Consider the following 18,683-nt stretch of genomic DNA (forward strand, 5'->3'; position numbering starts at 1 on the left):
GAATGTGTACATAGATCGCCATAGTAACAGTTGTCATAGTAGCAGTAAACAACACTGCCAGGTGCTATAATGTAGGCAACAACCTGAAGATAGACAGAAAACATATTGATATAATATGTATATAGAAAAGTGAGTACCTATTAGTAATATAGGTTTGTCACTAATACATAAACGTTAAAAAATAAAATAACTTGTGGGGATTGTTGCGTTGCATTAACTAGTAGCTAGAAAATTATAAGTGTTATGATAAAAAGCATCAGATCTTGAGTTAGCCATTTCTTAGACAGCGTCTGATCCAGGAGTATGTAGATTGCTTAGGGGTATGAATAGTGACATATGTTTACATGTAGAAAGGGTATCCATTAATCTCAGGCCAGCATGGCGGAATTTATGTATAAACCCTAGAGATACATGACAGTATGCACATAATCAACGACAGTGTATAAAATGAGGAACATTTAAATGCCCTATAAGGGCTAAATCAATCTATATGTGTCCACATATGTCAAGCCTGACTAGGCTACGAGATTAGAGTAGACTGTCCAACCAGCACCCCTCTGTGCCGGAGAGGTATGTGTAGTGAAGCTGTTCCATAATGCCCATGAGATGGGTAATGTAATATACCTTTAAGACAGATCCTTCCTACTATTAACCAAACCCTATTTAACCTATCATTACCATATCCACCTTGCCTGTTAATTGTTGTTCTACGTTCAGTTAGCTCTGTGTAGAGTCAGCTCTATTTCTTAGATTTATTTCCAGGTCCTTGGTAGTGTTCACCTCTAATCTTTACCAGCTACAACTACCTTTACTTTCATCAACTACTTGTGGATGAACAAACCAACTTTATCGCAGTCTCCATATTATCATATCCTGTACCGGCAACTGCAGCTTCTATTCACTACAATCAGTAGCGGTTAATTCAGAACTCCTTACCGCAACCGGAAGTGAGTCACACTCTCACCGGCTTCACTTTCCTCCACACGCTGACGGACGAACTTCACCCCAAACTCGATCTTCTGACTAAGGTATCATACTGCTCAATTGGGTCTGAAGTCGGTAAGCACATTCACGGTAATCCTCTAAAGCATCCCTGTTCTCTACTTTGATACTTGTGACTGAATCACCAATTATTACCTGTGCTATTCTACTGGATGGATGTATGACTATTGTATATATTTTATTCCGGTGTGAGTGTGTGAAGATTGATTGCCAAACTTGCTGAAACCTCTAACATTGTTATAACGGATATGCTGCACTAAAGCTAAATTATGTTTCCATACCATACTGCAGTGATCTAAATCTGCAACCTAACACTGCTTATTAGAAAGTCTCTGTATTAATTTGCACTTGCTTTCTTTATATTCAGTGTCATTTATCTAACTGTTCCTACGACTAAAAAGCTCACAGTTACTGATCTTAGTAAAATCAAATACTTTGCTGAGACAAATAACACAAGAGCAACAAAACCAATTTTACATTGGACAGAGCATTACAGGTAATTAGTGCAAGAGCGGGTAACAGAAACAGAAGGGCCAGGCTTCCACAAAAGCAGATGGGAGCAGAATGCCACCACTCCATTGTGCCGTGAGTAACGGGCCTTCCCTCCCCAACAAGAGAAAGAAAGCCTGAAACTAAACGGAGCCACTATGCCCCTAAGTCATACCCCAAGTAAGTAGCACTACCCATAAGGGTCATACAAGGCTCTTAAAGTCCGGCATGGTATTCAACCCTCCAGGCTGTATCGTGCCCAATCTGAACATCCACTGGGCTTCACACTTAAGGAGTAATTTGTTTCGGTCTCCACCCCGATCCAGTGGTGGTATGTGGTCAATCAAAATATAGCGTATCGAAGAGACAGCGTGGCTTTTGTTAGCACAATGGCGTTGCAGGTCGTACAACCCAAACATCGGTAGGAACCTTTAATATTTCGTATGGTGCTTGATGTGTAGCATTGTTTCGGGTAGGTTTTCATTAAAAGGTCCTTGAGGTTGGTGCCCCTCTTGAAGCCTACCATGGGTTGTAAATGCTGCGTGAATGGTAGTTTCGGGTCAGAGGACATTATGGGCCAATGTTGGTGCAGAATTCGGCCTGTGTTTTTGGTTGCTGGAGTAAACGTGGTGGACATGATTAATTTGTTGCTTGTATCCCTCTTGGGTGTAGGCGTAATCAATTAATTTTGTGTTAATGTAGAAACTGCCGTCATGGTATCCTGGATAATTGACACTTTGTACCCCCTGTCTCGGAATCTCTCACCCACTCCCAACAACTGGGAGACCCCAGTGGTGGCATCAGAATTATTTTGCATGGTTCTAATGAACTGTGATTTCAGCATGCCTTTCAGTAAGGCTGGGAGGTGGCAGCTGTCTGCCCTCAATATAGAGTTTCGGTCAGTCTGCTTGTGATATAGAGTCATGCCAAGGGTGTTTATATTTTTGAAAACAGTCAAATCAAGGAAGTTAATGGCCTGATTATTAACTGTCATTTTGAATCTCACATTACTCGTGACTGTGTTGTACACTTCGAACCACCCATGGAGTTCCTCCAGGCCCCCTCGCCATACCATGAAAATGTCATCTATGTATCTGTAATAACAGATAATAGATGGATTGGAAACATTCCACAGATGTACATTTTCAAACTGAGACATGTAAATGTTAGCGTATGAGGGGGCCATGGAGGAACCCATAGCCGTGCCAGCTGTTTGCAAATAAAACTTGCTTTCAAACCTGAAGTAATTTTTGTACAAACAGTATTCAATCAAAGATAGTAGGTATTCCACTGGGGGGCCTTCGTACAGGGGGCTACCTGTAATGTGTTCCTGTACAGCCTTAAGTCCCTCTACGTGGGGGATAATGGTATACAGACTGTTGACGTCCAGGCTGACAAGTAAATCATCCTGCTGGACGTCAACAGTCCGTATTTTGCGAATGAAATCACTAGTATCCATGATGTATGAGCGTATTTCCCTCACCACTGGTTGCAATAACACATCCACAAATTGTGCTATAGGTTGTGTCAACGAGTGTCTGGCCGACACAATGGGGCGGCCCGGTGGATGTTCCAACATCTTGTGGATCTTGGGGATCGAATACAAAATGGGTATCTTGGGGCATGGAGTGGTGCAAAAATCACAAATATGTTTGGACAGAAAACCCTGTTCGAAACCCAATGTGATGAGACTATCCAGCTGCATTTTAAATGTCCTGGTGGGATCATTAGGTAATTGTGTATATGTTAGGGCATCAGTCAGTTGTGTCAGAATGTCTGATCTGTAATCGCTATAATTCAAAATTACAATGGCCCCGCCCTTATCGGTGGGCCTGATGATAATAGAGGGGTCATCCTGTAGTGTCTTAATTGCATTACGTTCATCTCTGGAGAGATTGTGTTTCCATAAGGAATTAGTTCTAGCTGTATCCAAATCATGGGTGACTAGTCTAAGAAATATCTTAGTACTGGGACTGCTTTTTACTGGTTCGAATGTAATTGGCATTTTACACTTAAGTTCCACCTGAGATTTAGAGGAGGTGGATGTGGTATTTTGAAAGAATTCCCTAATCTTCAGGGATTTGTTCAATTTGTACAGGTCTAATTTAAGGTCAAATTCAGACAGTCGTGCTAGGCACAAATGATAAACCTTTGTTAAGAACTTTACATTCACTATAAGTAAGGGTGTGTGTGCTCAGATTAATAATTATGTCCTCTGTCGTGGGCATCTGGGGGGGTCTGTGTATGATGCCCTGCCCGCCTAATACGGGGTCTGTGATGCCGCCCCCACCCCGGGAGCGGGTGGTCACCCCTAAAAAAATGGTTGGGTGTAGAATGTGGTCTGGATTCATGTGTGGAAAATTGATTCTGGTGTCTGTATGTACCAGGTGGAGTAAAGGAGGTATTTGAGGGGTTCCTTTCGGTATCAGTGGATTCACCTCCACTAGTGTCAACAGTATCAAAATGGACCCGTCTGTTTCTGTGTCTCCTCCTGATTTTAATATCTTGTGAGGATGTTAGCCATTTATATACTTTCCCCTGGGTGTAATCCTGATTTACAGTCTCCAGCTTCCTATTAAAAGTGATTCAATCACTCTGATATTTGTCTATCTGGGATTTAATCTTAGATAGCCAGTTTTCTTGAGGATCATTAGTAAGTGTAGTATTATGTGTATTTTCAAAAGTTTCTTAAATCTAGAGAACACTTGTTTAGTATGAAACACCATTTCTTTCTAAACTCTGGATTATCTCGCCCAATAGTGGGCACATTGTGAACCCTAAATCCACGTGGAATGTGGCCTGTCCTATAATAATCTGATAGATAACTTCCATGCAATGTAAGGTCAACTTCCCTTTTCTTTAGCTTAAGAAGACTATGATATAAATTAACTGGGGTCTCACCAATGGTTTTGGAGATGGGTGCAAATAGAATCCGGATGGCGTCATCTGGGGTATATGATGCAGTGCCTGTCTGTGCTGCCATGGAAGTTAAATCTTCAACCTGGGTGTCCAGATCTATAGGAATGGCTTCCTCCTGTATCTGTTGTGTGGACATACTGCAAGATGTCATCTTGACTTCTATTGGGAGCATTCGTGCGATTGGCGCACGCTGTATAGCGATTATTCATTGTCCTGATGAAGGCCCAAATGTGGGTCGAAACGTTGACATCACAATGATTCTTTGACATGGAAAATAAATATTGATTATTTTGGTCACTTTGGATATATATATATATATATATATATATATATATATATATATATATATATATATATATATAAAACACAGGAATGGACTGCACTCACAGACTGGACTGGGTACACATCCTAAGCCACAGCAAACTCCACAGCCCTGAACACTGACAGACAGCTGCAAAGTTCCCAGCAACCCAGGCAGTTAACCCCAGAGCAGAGTGCCAAGTTTTCTGTGTGTTTTGTTGATAATGTTTGTAATGCTTCCCTGCGGACCTGTCACCCAGGCTGCTCTGTGTTTAACTGCCTGGGTTGCTGGGAACTTTGCAGCTGTCTGTCAGTGTTCAGGGCTGTGGAGTTTGCTGTGGCTTAGGACGTGTACCCAGTCCAGTCTGTGAGTGCAGTCCATTCCTATGTTTTGTATTTACATAGCCTGTGTCACCCTGAGAGGTTCCCAGTTGGTTTGTTTGGAAGTATGCATTGTGTGGGTGTTGATTTAGGGTCCCAGGAAGGGGGAGACCTGTCGTGGTCCTGAGCTTGATCCTTTGGCACTAAATGTAACTAACTTCCCCCAGTTTTGCTTTTAAACATTGCTGTGAATCTGCTGGCGAGTGCCGGGTTTTCTGTGTGTTGTATATATATATATATATAACATATATATATATATATATACACATATACACAATTAGGGGCATATGCATCAAGGTCTGGCGGACCTGATCCGACACTGCGGATCAGGTCCACCAGACCTCGCTGAATACGGCAAGCAATACACTCGCCGTATTAAGCATTGCACCAGCAGCTCACAAGAGCTGCTGGTGCAACGCCGCCCCCTGCAGACTCACGGCCAATGGGCCGCCAGCAGGGGGGTGTCAATCAACCCGATTGTACTCGATCGGGTTGTATTGTGGCGATGTCTGTCTGCCTGCTCAGAGCAGGCGGACAGGTTATGGAGCAGCGGTCTTTGTGACCGCTGCTTCATAACTGCTGTTTCTGGCGAGTCTGAAGACTCGCCAGAAACACGGGCCGTCAAGCTCCTTTTGGAGCTTGATAGATAGACTGCTATGTGTCTTATCTTTCTGTCATAAAATACACTCACCTAGATTATGAGTTTTGCACTAAACATTGTGCGAAAATAACGCCAAAAAATTAGCTTTATTGCACTCTCGGTAGCGCTGTTATTACAAGTTACTGAAAAACCTCCTTGTGCTGTGCGTTATGGTGCAATAAACTCCATACCGCATGGGCGTGTAGCCAACTACTGAACTGGCTCGCCAGAAACACGGGGCATCAAGCTCCATTCGGAGCTTGATACATATGCCCCATAGTGTATATTCACACATGTAATTGCATGTAGAGTCCCAATTCCCCCCCCACACACACACACTTAAAGCCATAGTGTGGAATATTTGTGATTATAACTCACTCAATACACAGCAGATTATGTAAGTCCTTGATAGGTGCCTGTTCTTGAGCTATGTTACAGAACTGCAATTTGAAGCAAAAGTGATTTATTAGGCCATTATTATTAATCTCTATCCATGAATTACATAAAGCATTATTCTGTGACGCATTATATCAGGAACAATACTTAAATATAAATATTGTTGCATAAAGTTTGTTTTACATTTTTTTTATATTTTCAATTCAGTTAATATGTTATTAACTGCCAATATGTGGGTGAAGAGTCAGACAGGGTGTGATTGGGAGTGACTTTAGGGCCTATTCTCTGCCAGATTAGATGTGGTTTTTCACGCTGACCTTCGGTTGTGGAATTATTGTAAAAAAGGGTGCAGTCCCTGCGAGATGGCTCCTATATAAAAGTAATGGAGCTCACTGGAAGGGACACTTCACTCCATAGAGCAAAGATAGCAGGGGCGGGGGCACTTTACAATTTAAATCCTGCAGCCAATATAAGTCACATTACTCTGCTTTCTGTGTATAGCATCTTACAATCATTTCTATTTTTCATGTATTTTTCTATTAGGGTATTAAATATTTTGAATGTTTTGAGAAAAGCTTGCCTTCTTCTAACTGGTGAGAAAAAACAGATATGCAGTGTGAAAATCTTTACAGAATTATGCTGGGTTTTGAGAGACAATTTCATATTTGCCTTTGGAACTCCCATGTTCAGTCCATTTTTCACAAAAACAAAAATTACGCTTTGTGTTTTGTTCTTATAAAGTACAAATTGCATTGGTTTTTTTTGGCACATCCAGTGTACTTAAATGATGATTTACACTGTGCATATTTAATACAATTTATTCCTGTGTCATTTACATACAAAGTTTACATTTTTGATAAAATATGATTTTTGGTGAATCATTTTGTTACGATTTTTGATGCACCTTAACAATACAAATTTTCCCTGCATATTTTTATGCGAATGGTTCAATTATTAATTTTGTATGATTTTGAAATTAAGTTTTATTGTGCCCTTTTGTAATGTATGGATCGTCTTTCAATAGGAAAATGCAGTATAACACCCCCCTTAGTGAGTCACCATGTTTTCAGGGTAAAAAGTGGCTTTATATAATTCTACTAGAGAAATTAAAGGGTTAAAGAGCATTCTTACAGAGCTTCAGAGAATCGGCCCCTTTGTCTGTGCACGTTGGACATTAGAGTAGCTGTTATGGGTTGGGTTAAAGGGCCATAATACCCAAACGTTTAAACACTTGAAAGTAATGCAGCATAGCTGTAAAAAGCTGACTAGAAAATATCACCTGATCATCTCTATGTAAAAAACAAAATTTATGCTTACCTGATAAATTTATTTGTCTTGTGGTATATCCAGTCCACGGATCATCCATTACTTGTGGGATATTCTCCTTCCCAACAGGAAGCTGCAAGAGGATCACCCACAGCAGAGCTGTCTATATAGCTCCTCCCCCAACTGCCACCTCCCAGTCATTCAACCGAAGACAAGCAAGAGAAAGGAGAAACTTTAGGGTGCAGTGGTGACTGTAGTTTGAAAATAAAAAACACCTGCGTTAAAATGACAGGGTGGGCCGTGGACTGGATACACCACAAGAGAAATACATTTATCAGGTAAGCATAAATTTTGTTTTCTCTTGTAAGGTGTATCCAGTCCACGGATCATCCATTACTTGTGGGATACCAATACCAAAGCTATAGGATACGGATGAAGGGAGGGACAAGGCAGGCGCTTAAACGGAAAGCACCACTGCCTGTAAGACCTTTCTCCCAAAAATAGCCTCCGAAGAAGCAAAAGTATAAATTTATAGAATTTAGAAAAAGTATGAAGCGAAGACCAAGTCGCCGCCTTACAAATCTGTTCAACAGAAGCCTCATTCTTAAAAGCCCATGTGGAAGCTACCACTCTAGTAGAATGAGCTGTAATTCTTTCAGGAGGCTGCTGGCCAGCAGTCTCATAAGCTAAGCGTATTATACTCCTTAGGCAAAAAGAAAGAAGTTGCCGAAGCCTTTATGGCCTCTCCTCTGTCCAGAGTAGACAACAAACAATGCAGATGTTTGACGAAAATCTTTAGTAGCTTGTAAATAAAACTTTAAAGCACGAACCACGTCAAGATTGTGTAAAAGACGTTACTTCTTTGAAGAAGGATTAGGACACAGTGACGGTACAACAATCTCCTGATTGATATTTTTATTAGATACCACCATAGGTAGAAAACCAGGTTTGGTACGTAACACTACCTTATCTGCATGGAAAATGAGATAAGGGAAATCACATTGTAAAGCAGATAACTCCGAAACTCTTCGAGCCGAGGAGATAGCTACTAAAAACAGAACTTTCCAAGATAAGAGCTTGATATCTATGGAATGCAAAGGTTCAAACGGAACCACTTGAAGAACCTTAAGAACTAAATTTAAACTCCATGGCGGAGCAACAGGTTTAAACACAGGCTTGATTCTAACTAAAGCCTGACAAAACGCCTGAAAGTCTGGAACCTCAGCCAGACGTTTGTGCAAAAGAATAGACAGAGCAGAAATCTGTCCCTTTAAGGAACTAGCTGACAAACCCTTCTCCAATCCTTCTTGGAGAAAAGATAATATCCTAGGAATCCTGACCTTACTCCATGAGTAACCCTTGGATTCACACCAATGAAGATATTTACACCATATCTTATGATAGATTTTCCTGGTGACAGGCTTTCGCGCTTGTATTAAGGTATCAATGACCGAATCGGAGAAACCACGCTTTGATAAAATCAAGCGTTCAATCTCCAAGCAGTCAGACGCAGAGAAATTAGATTTGGATGATTGAAAGGACCCTGAAGTAGAAGGTCCTGTCTCAGAGGCAGAGTCCATGGTGGAAAGGATGACATGTCCACCAGATCTGCATACCAAGTCCTGCGTGGCCACGCAGGTGCTATCAAAATCACTGATGCTCTCTCCTGCTTGATCTTGGCAATCAGGCGAGGGAGCAGAGGAAACGGTGGAAACACATAAGCCAGGTTGAAGGCCCAAGGCGCTTCTAGAGCATCTATCATTGCTGCCTTGGGATCCCTGGACCTGGATCCGTAACAAGGAAGCTTGGCGTTCTGACGAGACGCCATGAGATCCAGTTCTGGTTTGCCCCAAAGTTGAATCAATTGTGCAAACACCTCCGGATGGAGCTCCCACTCCCCCGGATGAAAAGTCTGTCGACTTAGAAAATCCACCTCCCAGTTCTCTACTCCTGGGATATGGATAGCTGATAGATGGCAAGAGTGAATCTCTGCCCATCGAATTATCTTTGAAACCTCCAACATTGCTAGGGAACTCCTTGTTCCCCCTTGATGGTTGATGTAAGCTACAGTCGTGATGTTGTCCGACTGAAATCTGATGAACCTGACCGCAGCTAGCTGAGGCCAAGTCTGAAGAGCATTGAATATCGCTCTTAGTTCCAGAATGTTTATCGGAAGGAGTGTCTCCTCCTGAGTCCACGATCCCTGAGCCTTCAGGGAGTTCCAGACTGCACCCCAGCCCAGAAGGCTGGCATCTGTTACTATTGTCCAATCTGGCCTGCGGAAGGTCATACCTTTGTACAGATGGACCCGAGATAGCCACCAGAGAAGAGAATCCCTGGTCTCTTGATCCAGATTTAGTAGAGGGGACAAATCTGTGTAATCCCCATTCCACTGACTGAGCATGCAGAGTTGAAGCGGTCTGAGATGTAGGCGGGCAAATGGCACTATATCCATTGCCGCTACCATTAAGCCGATTACTTCCATACACTGAGCCACTGAAGGGCGAGAAGTAGAATAATAGAACACGGCAGGAATTTAGAAGTTTTAACAACCTGGCCTCTGTCAGGTAAATCTTCATTTCTACAGAATCTATCAGAGTTCCCAGGAAGGAAACTCTTGTGAGAGGGGATAGAGAACTCTTTTCTTCGTTTACTTTCCACCCATGAGACCTCAGGAATGCCAGAACAATGTCCGTATGGGACTTGGCAATTTGAAAATTCGACGCCTGTATCAGAATGTCGTCTAGGTAAGGGGCTACTGCTATACCCCGCGGCCTTAGGACCGCCAGAAGTGACCCCAGAACCTTCGTAAAGATTCTTGGTGCCGTAGCTAACCCAAAGGGAAGAGCTACAAACTGGTAATGCCTGTCTAGGAAGGCGAACCTGAGAAACCGATGATGATCTCTGTGTATCGGAATGTGAAGATAAGCATCCTTTAAGTCCACGGTAGTCATATATTGACCCTCCTGGATCATAGGTAGGATGGTTTGAATAGTCTCCATTTTGAAGGATGGGACTCTGAGAAATTTGTTTAGGATCTTGAGATGTAAGATTGGTCTGAAGGTTCCCTCTTTCTTGGGAACCACAAACAGATTTGAATAGAAGCCTTGCCCCTGTTCCTCTCTTGGAACTGGGTGGATCACTCCCATAACTAGGAGGTCTTGAACACAATGTAAGAATGCCTCTCTCTTTATCTGGTTTGCAGATAATTGTGAGAGGTGAAATCTTCCTTTTGGGGAAGAAGCTTTGAAGTCCAGAAGATACCCCTGGGACACAATTTCCAATGCCCAGGGATCCTGGACATCTTTTGCCCAAGCCTGGGCGAAGAGAGAAAGTTCGCCCCCTACTAGATCCGTTACCGGATCGGGGGCTGATCTTTCATGCTGTCTTAGAGGCAGCAGCAGGCTTTTTGGCCTGCCTTCCTTTGTTCCAAGCCTGGTTAGGTCTCCAGACCGGCTTGAACTGGGCAAAATTTCCCTCTTGTTTTGTATTAGAGGAATTTGATGCTGCACCAGTCTTGAAGTTTCGAAAAGGCACGAAAATTAGTCTGTTTGGTCCTTAATTTGTTGGACCTATCCTGAGGAAGGGCGTGACCTTTTCCTCCAGTAATATCAGAAATGATCTCCTTCAGTCCGGGCCCGAATAGGGTCTGCCCCTTGAAGGCAATATTGAGAAGCTTAGACTTTGAAGTAACGTCAGCTGACCAGGATTTAAGCCATAACGCCCTACGCGCTTGAATAGCAAAACCTGAGTTCTTAGCCGTTAGTTTGGTTAAATGAACAACGGCGTCAGAAACAAATGAATTGGCTAGCTTAAGAGCTTTAAGCTTGTCAAGTATATCATCCAATGGGGTTTCTACCTGTAGAGCCTCTTCCAGATACTCAAACCAGAAGGCCGCAGCAGCAGTGACAGGGGCAATGCATGCAAGAGGCTGGAGAATAAAACCCTGTTGAATAAACATTTTCTTAAGGTAACCCTCTAACTTTTTATCCATTGGATCTAGGAAAGCACAATTGTCCTCGATGGGGATAGTTGTACGCCTAGCTAGGGTAGAGACTGCTCCCTCCACCTTAGGGACCGTTTGCCATAAGTCCCGTGTAGCGGCATCTATGGGAAACATCTTTTTAAAAACAGGAGCGGAAGAGAACGGTACACCTGGTCTATCCCATTCCTTAGTAATAATTTCTGAAAACCTCTTAGGTATTGGAAAAACATCAGTGTAAACAGGCACTGCATAGTATTTATCCAATCTACACAATTTCTCTGGGACCATAATGGTGTCAATGTCATTCAGAGCAGCTAAAACCTCCCTGAGCAACACGCGGAGGTGTTCAAGCTTAAATTTAAATGTAGACATATCAGAATCAGGTTGAATTATCTTCCCTGAGTCAGAAAAATCACCCACAGATAGAAGCTCTCCTTCCTCAGCTTCTGCATATTGTGAGGGGATATCAGACATAGCTACTAAAGCGTCAGAGTGCTCTGTATTTTTCCTAGCCCCAGAGCTGTCTCGCTTTCCTTGTAACCGTGGTAGTTTGGACAATAGCGCTGTAAGGGTATGATCTATAACTGCCGCCATGTCTTGTAAGGTAAACGCTATGGGCGCACTAGATGTACTTGGCGCCTCTTGAGCGGGCGTCCCTTGAGCGGGAGTCAAAGGTTCTGACACGTGGGGAGAGTTAGTCGGCATAACTTCCCCCTTGTCAGTTTTCTCTGGTGATAAATCTTTTAAAGCCAGAATATGATCTTTATAACTTATGGTAAGATCAGTGCATTTGGTACACATTCTAAGAGGGGGTTCCACAATGGCTTCTAAACATAATGAACAAGGAGTTTCCTCTATGTCAGACATGTTTAAACAGACTAGTAATGAGACCAGCAAGCTTGGAAAACACTTTAATAATTGTGAACAAGCAAAAAATAAAAACGGTACTGTGCCTTTAAGAGAAAAAAACAATCACAGAAACTGCAAAACAGTGAAAAAAGCAGTAAATCTTACAAAATTTTTACAGTGTGTATAATAGGCTGAAAGAGCATTGCACCCACTTGCAAATGGATGATTAACCCCTTAGTTTCAAAACCGGATCAAAAAAACGATAAACGTTTTTAAACAGTCACAACAAACTGCCACAGCTCTGCTGTGGCCCTACCTGCCCATACAACGACTTTGGAAGGCACAAAAACCCTTTAGAGAAGTCCTAAATGTTCAGGGGACTCCTTCAGGGAAGCTGGATGTCTCAAGCTGCAAAAACTAATGCGCATTTAGGCGCGAAAATAGGCCCCTCCCAACCTGTACTCACAGTGATAGGTCCTTAAAAAACTATCCCTAGGCAAAATCTAGACAGCCATGTGGAAAAACTGGGCCCCAGAATAAAGTTTTATCACCAATATGTAATAAACGTTTATACACTTCAAGCAAACGTTATATCTATTCAGTAATGTGAGTAAATAATAAAAATATTACCCTTTACAGGAAGCATGATACCAGTCGTTAATAAATCACTGTAATCAGGCTTACATTAAATAAATCCTGTATTGTCAGCATTTTAAAAATTTAAACTGCACATACCTCAGAGCAGGAGAATCTGCATGCCATTCCCCCAGCTGAAGTTACCTCATCTCTTCAGTTATGTGTGAGAACAGCAATGGATCTTAGTTACAACCTGCTAAGATCATCAAAGACCACAGGCAGACTTTTCTTCAACTTTCTGCCTGAGGTTAAAATAGTACAACTCCGGTACCATTTGAAAATAACAAACTTTTGATTGAAAATAAACTACATTAATTCACCACATCTCTCTAGCTACTTCCTTTTTTGTCGAGAGCTGCAAGAGAATGACTGGGAGGTGGCAGTTGGGGGAGGAGCTATACAGACAGCTCTGCTGTGGGTGATCCTCTTGCAGCTTCCTGTTGGGAAGGAGAATATCCCACAAGTAATGGATGATCCGTGGACTGGATACACCTTACAAGAGAAAAGAAAGATATTTTACCTCAAAAGTTCCTTCATTATTTTATTTTTTTTACCTGCAGCTGAGCAGCAGCTGAGTATAACTTTTTACACAGAACTTACTCTGCTGAGCTGAGGAGATTGTGAGGTAAATATCTTCCTTTTTTACATAGAGATGCTCAAGTGATATTTTCCTGTCAGCTTTTTACTATTATACTGCATCAGTTTCTAGTGATTTAGCATATGAGTATTATGTCCCTTTAAGGAAGCTGCATAAGACCCTGATCATATAATGACAAAGAAGAAATGGCAGTTACAGAACAGAAGTAACTGGACAATAGTGAAATAACAGCAAGAAAGCCAAAGCTATTGGTCAGAAAAACATAAACAAAAAAAAATTGGGAAATTATCTCTGCATGTTTTTCATAACCTTTCAACTCACTAAAATTCCTCCTTATTCTATAAAGTTGTCCTTTTTGTACAGATATTAGCTATTGTAGATGGTGACAGCTATCTGATGTAATTATGACTAAAGTCAAAATTAGTTTATTGACTCAGAAAAAACAGTCAATTTAAAAAAAAAAAAAACATCTTTCCGATATACTCCCAAAAGTATCAAAATACACGTTATGAGGCTCCTGCTAAGCATGTGCAAAGTGCACAGTATATACGATTTCGCATTCTGTGATTGGCTGATGGCTGTCAAATGATATAGGGGAGGTAAAATTGGATTAACTTTAAAATTTGCCAGAAATTTTTTTTACTGCTCATTTTAAATTCAATGTAAGTGCTATTGCTTTGTCTTTTTATTGTGTATTTGTCATTTTTTCCAATTCTACTATTTAATATTAATATTCCTTTAAATCTAAAACAATTAAAATTCGGCTAGATTACGAGTTTTGCGTTATGAGCGGCTCGGTGCTAACTTGCAAGTTATTGTCACCGCTCACCTCCCTATAGCGCTGCTATTACAGGTTTGCAAAAACCTGGCATTAGCAGGCAATATAGCAGCGTTGAGCAAAATTGAGCGCCATACTGCACTCAAATACCAGCGCTGCTGTGAGCTGGTTTTACGTGCTTGTGCACGATTTCCCAATAGACATCAATGGGGAGAGCCGGCTAAAAAAAAGCCTAACACCTGCAATAAAGGAGCATAAAGCTCCGTAATGCAGCCCCATTGATTCCTAAGGGGAAAGAAAAGTTATGTTTACACCTAACACCCTAACATAAACCCTGAGTCTAAACACCCCTAATCTGCTGCCCCCGCCACCACCTACCTACACTTATTAACCCCTAATCTGCCACCCCTGACATTGCCGCCACCTACATTACAATTATTAACCCCTAATCTGCCGCCCCCAATGTCACCGCCACTATACTAAAGTTATTAACCCCTAAACCTAACCCTAAATCTAACCCTAACACCCCTAACTTTAATATAATTAATATAAATCTAAATAAATATCACTATCCTTAACTAAATAATTCCTATTTAAAACTAAATACTTACCTGTAAAATAAACCCTAAGCTAGCTACAATATAACTAATAGTTACATTGTAGCTATCTTAGGTTTTAATTTTATTTTTCAGGTAAGTTTGTATTTATTTTAACTAGGTAGACTAGTTAGTAAATAGTTATTAACTATTTACTAGCTACCTAGTTAAAATAAATACAAATTTACCTGTAAAATAAAACCAAACCTGTCTTACACTAACACCAAACCTTACACTACAATTAAATCAATTACATTAATTAAATACAATTAAATAAATTACAAAAAAACCATAAACACTAAATTACACAAAATAAAAAAGAAATGATCAAATATTTAAATTAATTACACCTAATCTAATAGCCCTATCAAAATAAAAAAAAGCTCCCCCAAAATAAAAAAAAACCCTAGTCTAAACTAAACTGCCAATAGCCCTTAAAAGGGCCTTTTGCGGGGCATTGCCCCAAAGAAATCAGCTCTTTTACCTGTAAAAAAAAAAAATACAAAACAACCCCCCAACAGTAAAACCCACCACCCACACAACCCCCCCCAAAATAAAATCCTATCTAAAAAACCTAAGCTCCCCATTGCCCTGAAAAGGGCATTTGGATGGGCATTGCCCTTAAAATGGCATTTAGCTCTTTTTCAGCCCAAACCCTAAGCTAAAAATAAAACCCACACAATAAACCCTTAAAAAAAAACTAACACTAACCCCCTGAAGATCCACTTACAGTGTTTGAAGAGCGGACATCCATCCTCAATGAAGCCGGGAAAAGTCTTCATCCAAGCAGCAAGAAGTCCTCAACGAAGCCGGGAGAAGTCTTCATCCAAGCGGCAAGAAGTGGTCCTCCAGACGGGCAGAAGTCTTCATCCAGACGGCATCTTCTATCTTCATCCTTCCGACGCGGAGCGGCTCCATCTTCAAGACTTCCGGCGCAGAGCATCTTCTTCTTTCCATGGCTACTGAAGAATGAAGGTTCCTTTAAGGGATGTCATCCAAGATGGCGTCCCTTGAATTACGATTGGCTGATAGAATTCTATCAGCCAATCAGAATTAAAGTTGAAAAAATCCTATTGGCTGATGCAATCAGCCAATAGGATTGAGCTTCAATCCTATTGGCTGATCCAATCAGCCAATAGGATTGAGCTCGCATTCTTGGCTGATTGGTATAGGTATAATTAGTTTAAATATTGGATAATTTCTTTTTTATTTTGTGTAATTTAGTGTTTGTTTTTTTGTAATTTAGTTAGTTGTATTTAATTAATCTAATGTATTTAATTGTAGTGTAAGGTTAGGTGTTAGGGTAAGACAGGTTAGGTTTTATTTTACAGGTAAATTTGTATTTATTTTAACTAAGTAGCTAGTAAATAGTTAATAACTATTTACGAACTAGTCTACCTAGTTAAAATAAATACAAACTTACCTGTAAAATAAAAATAAAACCTAAGATAGTTACAATGTAACTATTAGTTATATTGTAGCTACCTTAGGGTTTATTTTACAGGTAAGTATTTAGTTTTAAATAGGAATTATTTAGTTAAGGATAGTAATTTTTATTTAGATTAATTTTAATTATATTAAAGTTAGGGGTGTTATGGTTAGACTTAGGGTTAGGTTTAGGGCTTAATAACTTTAGTATAGTGGCGGCGATTTTGGGGGCAGCAGATTAGGGGTTAATAACAGTAATGTAGGTGGCTGCGATGTTAGGGACAGCAGATTAGGGGTTAATAATATTTAACTAGCGTTTGCGATGTGGGAGTACGGCGGTTTAGGGGTTAATATGTTTATTATAGTGGCGGCGATATCCGGAGCTGCAGATTAGGGGTTAATAGTTTTATTTTAGTGTTTGCAATGCGGGAGGGCCTCGGTTTAGCGGTTATTAGGTAGTTTATGGGTGTTAGTGTACTTTTTAGCACTTTAGTTATGAGTTTTATGTTACGGCTTTGTAGCGTAAAACCCATAACTACTGACTTTCAGTTTACGGTACGGATCTTGTAATTATAGGCTGTACCGCTCACTTTTTGGCAGGACAGGCAAACTCGGAATACCGGCACTATGGAAGTCCCATTGAAAAAGGACTTTTTGAAAGCTGCAGTATTTACGTTGCGTTACGGCCAAACCGGCAAGACTCGTAATACCAGCCATAAGAGCCATAACGCTGCTTTTTCACTTATAACGCAAAACTCGTAAGCTAGCCGATTGTGTTTTATGGATGAATGGAGTAAATAGAATAGGGATTAACATTCACATAGTTTGCAAACTTTTGTAATCGATTCACTGAGCCTTTCCAAATATATATGAAATTCTGTATGTATCTGGGTTATTTCAAAAGATCTACACTTTATAACTAGTTTGTTATCTTGTCTTAGCTTCCACTTAATTGCTTCAAATCCCTTTTTGGTGGTATGTACATAAGAGGCACACATCCATTTTGATCCAATAAAAGGTATCTTCCCATGTAATATCTTGTAGTAATTGTAAATCTTGTTTAGTTTTTTTTTAAATATGCTTGAGATGAATTGGCACATAGTTATAAGAACTTATCTATATAAAAATTATCTATATAGGCAGACAGTTTGGCTGTTAGGGAATAATTCTCACTAATTATGGGCCTTTCAGGTGGATAAATAGGATCTTTGTGTATTTTTGTAATAAATAAAAGATTGGGGTAACCATATTTATTTATTTTTTAGTTCATATACTAAATTATATTATAATTTTTAGCTTTTAATAATAACTTATTCATTCTTAAAAATTATTTTTGGGGCTTTGCTTTAATATTTTATAAGGTATAGTATTCGATAAAAATATAATTTATGCTTACCTGATAAATTAATTTCTTTCATGGTGGTGAGAGTCCACAATCCTTAACTCGTGGGAACCACTAGGAGAAGGCAAACGGCTAGATTACGAGTTGTGCGTTAAGGTAAAAAATCAGCGTTAAGAGGTCCTAACGCTGCTTTTTTACGCCCGCTGGTATTACGAGTCTTGCAGGTTTAGGGGCACCGCACACTTCTTTGGCCTTACCGCAAAACGATTTACGTAAAGTTCGTAAAGTCTTTTTTCTATGGGACTTCCATAGCGTCAGTATTACGAGTCTGTCCTGGGAGGCCAAAAAGTGAAAGGTACACCCTACCCCGTCAAGAGTCCTAACGCATTTAAAAGTCACACAACATTAGTTCTCTGCTTTTGTTTACTAAGACACATCCACATTATAAGTCTTTTTTAACGTTATGTACTTTAGGTACAGACACCCAGTTATATTAACGAGGTTTTGATCAATATGTTAGAAAGCCATGCTTGTTATTCAGCTATTCAGCACAAGTGTGATATATTCAGCATCTGGATACAGGCATAAATGCTCAATAGTGGTTTTCTATATAAGCTCAGATCAGAACATCAGACACAACGTAAAGGATTTAACATTCACCGTACTACGTGTCATTAGTTACTAACCACATTGTGTAAATAGCAAATACCGCAAATTTATTTCTCATTTACATCCCACAATGACTGAACAAAATACAAACTATTTTAGTCAAGTGTGATCATTATCTATTGTTAACTTTGACGTTTACAAATCAAATAAACACACCTTCCTTGGCTGAAAAGGCATGACACACTTCCAAAGAGGCGGAGCTTGTGGGATTAAATACCCGCCAATCTTTAACCTCCGTAAACCCTTTGAGAAAGCCGAGTTCCTCGGCGAAACATGTCAGGGGAGGTTGGGAGATAATGGGCTCCTTATAGTTAAATGTTATTTTAATATCAGGAATAACGTTAAATCTTTAAAAAAAAAATATTTTTTGCACGTTGAACCTAGTCTGGTGCACTTCAATAAAGCCACA

The sequence above is a fragment of the Bombina bombina genome, chromosome 3, assembly GCF_027579735.1.
Source record: "Bombina bombina isolate aBomBom1 chromosome 3, aBomBom1.pri, whole genome shotgun sequence".
Taxonomy (NCBI): Eukaryota; Metazoa; Chordata; class Amphibia; order Anura; family Bombinatoridae; genus Bombina; species Bombina bombina.